Here is a 7,712-nt window from a genome sequence, read left to right as displayed (position 1 = left end):
ATAATGCCCCAGACTTTGCACAGTATGAGTGGTGTGGAGGGGCACAGGATACTGTACTTATTGGCCAGAGATTACGTATCAGACAGGAACCACTTACTTCACACGGCGCTGAAACCTACAAGTATCTTTTTTCAGCAGGGCTTTTGGTGAACTCCTTCATTAGGGGAAGATTTTTGAATTGTTTTATATTCAGAAAAACAGTGATGAAGTTGTTCGGTTTTACCCTTGATCTCAGGTAAGACAACACAATAATTAATTTTGATGGCACAGCTAATTATAATGTCTTACCTGGTACTGCACCTTGAGCTTGCCCTTTGTTATGGTCTTTAGACAAACAGGGTTCCCTGCAGTAGACTGCAAATTGAGTCAAGGTTGGAATTCCTACATTGTGATACTTTAACACTGTATGTTGAATTTGGAGCACCTGTCACTGACTAACATTCACAATGCATGAAAGATTTGCAGAAAAGAAGAAATATCTGGAAATATCTTTCTCTTTCTTTAGTGGTTGTTGTGGGTGGAATCACTGTTGTCAGTGGGATGAACTTGACACAACTGAAGACCAATAGCACAAAGGAAGATGAGGAGTCTATTTGGAAACCCATCTGTGACATATGTTCGAAAGACCTGTGCACAGAACCCACCAAAACAGGTCACAAACTGACACAATGTTTATTCTGTTACAGCCAAAGGCATTATTTCATAATTTGTATTCCTAATATTTCATGTTATCATTGTTGCCATTCTGCATTGGAGAGAGAGAGAGAGAGAGAGAGAGAGAGAGAGAGACGTACATGGGATTATAGACAGCATATTCTGAGAGAGAGAGAAAACAACACTTATAAGGGAATATATATGTATATGTAAATGTGTGGGAGTACAGATTATAGATGTAATTGTGAGGGAATATAGATTATAGAGAGAGATAGAGAGAGAGACAAAGGGAATAAATGTGTAATTATATGGGTTTACAGACTCCTCCTGCTCTGGTGGCACATGCAAAAACATCATCTGCAAATGCAAGCTCTCTAAAGAAGACACAAAGGGCACCTGCCATCGACGATACACTTGTGAACGTCACAAACCATCCACCAGCAGTAAGTGAGAAGGCTTTGCACTGCAATGTTCATGGAGTCATTCATAAACCAAAGGGCACATAGCGTTTTCCCTTAGCGTTTTCACAGTTTTCTCACTTTCTCCATCTCCATTTTAGCGGACTACACAACTGATATGTGCAACAGCCCCCCCAAGAAAAATTGGACGACTTATGTTGAAACTTGCTTCTGTGTGAAACCTGTCAAAGGTGAATATTTGAAAGTAGCCCATGTAAACAGACGGCACAAAAATTTTCAAGCGGAATAGTTTAAAGACCGTTCAACCGTTTCAAGATGGTTCATGTTGGATAAACATGCTGAGTCCAACACACATGCACCCATGTTGGTAAGCAGGCTGTTAAAGTAACGTAACGTTGCTTAGGCTCATCAACAACCGCGGTTGCCTAGCAGTTCTGTTGCCTGATCAGGTTGCTGATCTTGCAACAATATGGCGACACACACGTCGGTAGCATTCTGTTAAAATTTGCATTTAAAACAGCCGCTCTTGACTCTATCTGGACATCAGCAATGGGCATAACATTCATTCAAACATGAAACATCACTTCCGAGTTCATAGCACTGCACTGGCATAGTCATGGTCATGCGGTTAGCTTTAGGCTAATGTACTGTATGTAAGGGTATGGGTATGTAATGTGTCTAATATTGCCATTAGCTGCAACTCAAACGCCTTTCCCCTTCACTTCCCCTTTGCCCTTACTTTGCAAAGACAGTAAAAAGCTCTACTAACTGCACGGGCCTGATTCTACATCATCACCAATCTAACATGATCTACCTGCATCAATGTCATTGGGCAGCACATTTCTTGGAAAACATTGTTTGTGGGCACTGCACTATTAAATAGATTGCCAGTTTAGTACCTATCCTGTCATCAGTTCTATAGCCAGTGTGTGTGTGTGTGTGTGTGTTTGTGTGAGTTTGGAAGTGTGTGTGAACTTAATCTGTTAACTCCAACAGCAACAAGTGAACCAAAAACGACCAACCTGCCAACCAAATCAATATCCCTGCCATCTTTAACATCATCATCATCATCATCATCATCATCATCATCACCACCACCACCACCATCAGGTGAGGAGGAGTGCCAAAGCTGGCAGCAATGATAACAGCAGCACCAGCAGAACACCAACAGTTCAGCTGATTGCTCTTTGTTCCTCCAGGTTTCTTCAGGTGTGTGTGTGTGTGTGTGTGTGTGTGTGTGTCAGCTGATTGCTCTTTGTTCCTCCAGGTTTCTTCAGGTGTGTGTGTGTGTGTGTGTGTGTGTGTGTGTGTGTATACATATGTGTGTGTGTGTGTGTGTGTGTGTGTGTGTGTGTGTGTGTGTGTCAGCTGATTGCTCTTTGTTCCTCCAGTTTACTTCACAGGTGTGTGTGTGTCAGTGGTGGCGGTCATGATGGGACTCATAGTCTTCTTAGGCTACCAGCTTTGGAGAACCAAGAAACACAGTAAGTCATATCACATCAGAACCTGAAACATAGCATGGTGTGTGTATGCGTGCGCACGCGTGCGTATGTGGGGGGCAACACACCTCATTTCATCATGGACTCTACATAACAAGAGAGAACTTTATTTTGCAGTAAAGTATACTGGTCAATGTCCTTTTCCTTGGAGATAATGCAAATGGTTTTGTGTCTTTGTTCTATGGTTCTTGCTCCTATACCTCCAGAACATCATGAAAATTAACACTTTAAGACTGGTTTTTCACAAGTTGTTACAGAGCTGGTTCCATCTAATCTCTTCCTGCGGAAACTGTACAGTAGATCTCTGTGGGGTTGATATCTGATCAGTGCTTCCTCTTGAAGCTGAAATGCTATTAAGAAACATTTTGGCTGTTGTTTTTGTCTGTCATCATCATCATCATCACCATCATCATCATCATCATCATCATCATCATCATCATCATCATCATCATCATCATCATCGTCATCATCACCATCACCATCACCATCACCATCACCATCATCCTCATCATCATCATCATCATCATCATCATCACCACCATCACCATCATCATAACCATCCTCGTCATCATCATCATTATCATCATCGTCGCCATCATCACCAACATCATCTTTATAATCATCATCATCATCATTGCCACCATCATCATCACCATCGTTATTACCATCATTCTCATCAGAGTCACTGAACACACACACAAGCCGGACCACACAGGTGAGAAACAAAAATTAACTCATCAGGCCTTTGTTTATAAATGAAAATCAAGTCTATTTTTTGTCCAACAATGTTGCGCAAAACAGAAGCCCATCCTCTCATGTAGTCCCGGATAGTCTGGCCATCACCATACCAAGCTCAATCTTTTAAGATTGAACATTAGTATGGGGATTCTGCACTTTATTTCTACTGCACATTAGTATGGGGACTCTGCACTTTATTTCTACTGCACATTAGTATGGGGACTCTGCACTTTATTTCTACTGCACATTAGTATGGGGATTCTGCACTTTATTTCTACTGCACATTAGTATGGGGATTCTGCACTTTATTTCTACTGCACGACAGGCGTGTTTAAGATTGAACATTAGTATGGGATTCTGCACTTTATTTCTACTGCACATTAGTATGGGGATTCTGCACTTTATTTCTACTGCACATTAGTATGGGGATTCTGCACTTTATTTCTATACTGCACGACAGGCGTGGAGGGCCGGGGCTGTCTAGCTCTATTGGCATCCTTCAAATCATGACTCCGTACGCTTGGATAATCCTTCAACCAATCAGATCAACGATCCGGTGTGTCTTTTGGATAAGCTAGTTTGTGATTGGAGCCGGAGGTTCTGGCAGGGAGGTAGATGTGCAGGTTTCCAGCCTGAGCTGCCGGACGAAATCCAAATTCACCAGCAGGTCAGGCAGGGTTCACCCAGCCTAGTTCTTCCACAGAGTTTCACCAGAGCCCCTACCGGATTGTTCATGCAATCTGTTGAAATTCCGCTGGGGGCGTTGCCGAGCAAGTGATAAATGAATTGTGGTCTATGGGGCTAAGCGGCTAGAACTCGTTTTTTTCACAGTTGACAACTTCATTTCTTAATGTACATTGTCGTAGTAGCTACCTGAGTATAGGTTTTCCACTGGAAATGAAATAAAAAGTCACTCATGTCCTTTCTGCTTTTCATAGGATGGGCCGTTTTCCCTGTAACATGCTAGCATTTAGCTCATGGATGCTCGCGACAATCGCGACCGATTACGACTGTCGTGAAGCTGAACCTTCTTTTAGGTCTATGGCCGTAAAGTGGTTCGCTTGTGTCACGTGACATGAAAACTTTGAAAGGGTTTTTAGGAATAACAACACATATTGAAAATTGTATTGGTCAGCTGATTGTCAAGTCAAATTATCCTGCATCGCATGCATTAATGCAATTTTAGGAGAAAAAAATATATAACGAGAAATGTGGTACTGGGGGGTTCAGCTCCATTGCTACCCATTCATTCATCACTTGCTCGCGATCGCCCTCTAGTTGCAGTACCATGCGGAAGTATTTCGCTAGTGGTCCTTCTCCCCTTATTAGACATTCTCTGGTTTCACCTTTATTTTGTAGAGGTGGTGCAATACTGTCCAGGTGCGTCAGCCCTCCGCAAGTTGGTGCTCAAGAGATACCAGTCCAGTTTATATGTCATCATTAGTGGCATGTAATCATTAATAGTGGCATGCTCAGCTCTAGGACCTGGACCTTCTGTGGTGCGGTAACTTATGCCTGTCAACACTGCAAAAACTATGGGTAATTTGCGCACAACTTGGTAGTGCACAGGCTAAGGAAACCCATTCATCTTTGGACCATGATAGCTCTCAGCAACAGCAAAAGTGAAATTTGGGAGATGGAGGTCTCTCAGTCAAGCATTACATTATACGCACTTAATTGCAATTTGATGCAGGCAGAAGGTAGTGACTGGTAGGTTAGTAAAGGTACAAGATACATGGATTGTAGCATTTTTTGCAAATGCGGTGACAGCACACAACTTGGGCACATACATGTGCAGACATCAGTATCAGCCTTTGCACTGATAGCCCACATTAATGTGAATCGTTGTCTATAAACAAGGGAAAATCTGCACCAAATAAAGGCCATGGTTGTTTGTACATGATGGCACAAACGATAATTTTGTCAGAAACCTAGTAGGGTAAGCATTTTCTCCATGATCAGCATGAGCTATGACAATGTCCATGTTCAGTGTGGTTTTCATTTAGTCAAGCAGTGGCATGTATAACATGACAAAAGATGGACCTGTCTTTAGTAGCCTTTAGACACCATGTTTTCATAACTCAGGATTATCAAGTGAAATTAGAACACCATGTTGTGATGACACAAGATTATCTAGTAAAATTAGAACACCGTGTCATGACACAAGATAAGAACACCATGTTTGAATGACTCATGGTTATCTAGTAAAATCAGAACATGATGTTGTGACGTGTTGATCCCATATATGTATGTATCATCTATCTATCTATCTATCTATCTATCATGTGGTCCTGATGTCCCTGCTCTCTCATGTGGTCCTGATGCCCCTGCTCTCTCATGTGGTCCTGATGTCCCTGCTCTCTCATGTGGTCCTGATGTCCCTGCTCTCTCATGTGGTCCTGATGTCCCTGCTCTCTCATGTGGTCCTGATGTCCCTGCTCTCTCATGTGGTCCTGATGTCCCTGCTCTCTCATGTGGTCCTGATGTCCCTGCTCTCTCATGTGGTCCTGATGTCCCTGCTCTCTCATGTGGTCCTGATGTCCCTGCTCTCTCATGTGGTCCTGATGTCCCTGCTCTCTCATGTGGTCCTGATGTCCCTGCTCTCTCATGTGGTCCTGATGTCCCTGCTCTCTCATGTGGTCCTGATGTCCCTGCTCTCTCATGTGGTCCTGATGTCCCTGCTCTCTCATGTGGTCCTGATGTCCCTGCTCTCTCATGTGGTCCTGATGTCCCTGCTCTCTCATGTGGTCCTGATGTCCCTGCTCTCTCAGGCCTCCGACCCTGATGATGGGTATGAGGAAGTCGGGCTGTCCCTCCACCTGCTGGCGACACACCCCAGCCTCCCCCCCACCCCCACATGTGACACTGCTCAGCTGCCCGCCCCCACTCCTGACGATGACCCCCGATACGCCGACCTTCAGGTGACCTTGAGAGCCAACACTGCAGACACAGCTAGCAGCGACAACTCTGTCATGTATTCTACTGTCCAATTACCCATGAATCCCTCTGGGGTCCCTGAATATTCCACCATTGAACAACTCTCAACACCTTGTGAGGATCCTACATATTGTAATGTTCCATTACCCAGATAGTTATCTGGTGATCCTACATACTTGTCTGACTGATTCTGCAGTCTTCTGAAGAAAGGGCTATAACAGGGTAACCTGACTCTCGCCAGATCCTGTAGTTCGCTGTCTGCTTCACATAAGGATCTGGGACTTCTCGATAGGAGATGTATTTATGAAGGCGGGTCCTTGTAAAACATCCTTGCATGTGATTTGATAAACCACTTGCCTGTTATCTTGAATGACGTCTTCAAGCTCTTGCCAGACCCGGTCGGAAGAAGAGTAAAAACATCCTTGCCACCAATAAATGTCTTCAAAACCATTCTCTGTTAATCTTTTAAAGAATGAATACTCGATAGATTCGACAAAACGGTTGAAATAGCAGAATCAATGTCAGCACAAGACTCCTCGCTGTGTGCCGCCATTGTTGTTTGAATCAAACACTCGCTTCGGCGCTCCTGATTGTTTCATCATTTTTTGCTCCCTGGAAGGAGTTTGGATTGCCCTCGAGTCCAGACCCTTGTGTGGAGCTCAGCGAAACGCCTCTGGTGGAGCATGGCGGAACTACAAGGGTCTGGCTAGAGTCAGGCTAATAACAGGGGTACTCAATTAGAAATGCAAACGGTCCACTCACCAAATTTGTAATCTTTTCCAGGGTCCGGAACAGTGTATTTCCAAAATTAGAACCACAATAAAAAAAAATGTAAATAAGGGAGTAAATAAAAGTTTTGTGGGTAATTTTGCTCAAAGTGGCCATTTATTTCATAATGACGTTTCACGTTTCCAATTTTGACAAGGGCAACTGTCTCATTACAGACTAAACACATTGGTTTCATGCTCGCCGCAGGCAGCACAAATGCATATTTGTCAGTCCACTCTGTCTTAAACTCCCAATTTTCGGAACAAAACTTTCGACTTTCGCTTTTTGTCAAGTTTGGAGCACACCATGAATTTTGCTTGGATTGCTAAAGAAACATGCTTCGCAAATTGTTGCTGTAGGCTAGCTTACGATAGCTAATGATAGCTAATGATAACTTGTGTGACCCGAACGGCCCGACAGACTCGGAACACTCGCAGACCAGGCACGCGCAGATACAAAGAGTCATCATAGTGATGTTATATTCATCCTCTGATAGGATTGGGTGCGAGCTAGATGTGAAACACACACAGAAATCTCATGCCAATGAAATCTCGCTTGGATCACTATGGGGGGGGGGGGGGGGGGGGGGGGGTGTCTTGGTTTTTGGCTCGGTCTGGATGTCGTTGCGTTTGAGTCGTCCGGATCTGGACCAGAGTCCGCCTATCGAGTACCCCTGGGCTAGAATGTGTATTTAAAT

The 7,712-nt window shown here is 43.8% G+C and overlaps 1 long non-coding RNA gene across 1 annotated transcript; it reads left to right on the top strand.

Annotated features, from left to right (window-relative positions):
* Positions 1-543: 543 nt before the first annotated feature.
* Positions 544-1,265, top strand: LOC134079694 (uncharacterized). The gene is made up of 3 exons (XR_009939123.1): positions 544-652; positions 975-1,097; positions 1,214-1,265. It is a non-coding gene; the product is annotated as an uncharacterized LOC134079694 (long non-coding RNA).
* Positions 1,266-7,712: the final 6,447 nt, after the last annotated feature.

The sequence above is a fragment of the Sardina pilchardus genome, chromosome 5 (genome assembly GCF_963854185.1).
Source record: "Sardina pilchardus chromosome 5, fSarPil1.1, whole genome shotgun sequence".
In the NCBI taxonomy this organism is placed as follows: Eukaryota; Metazoa; Chordata; class Actinopteri; order Clupeiformes; family Clupeidae; genus Sardina; species Sardina pilchardus.
This window is presented reverse-complemented; position numbering and strand designations above follow the sequence as displayed.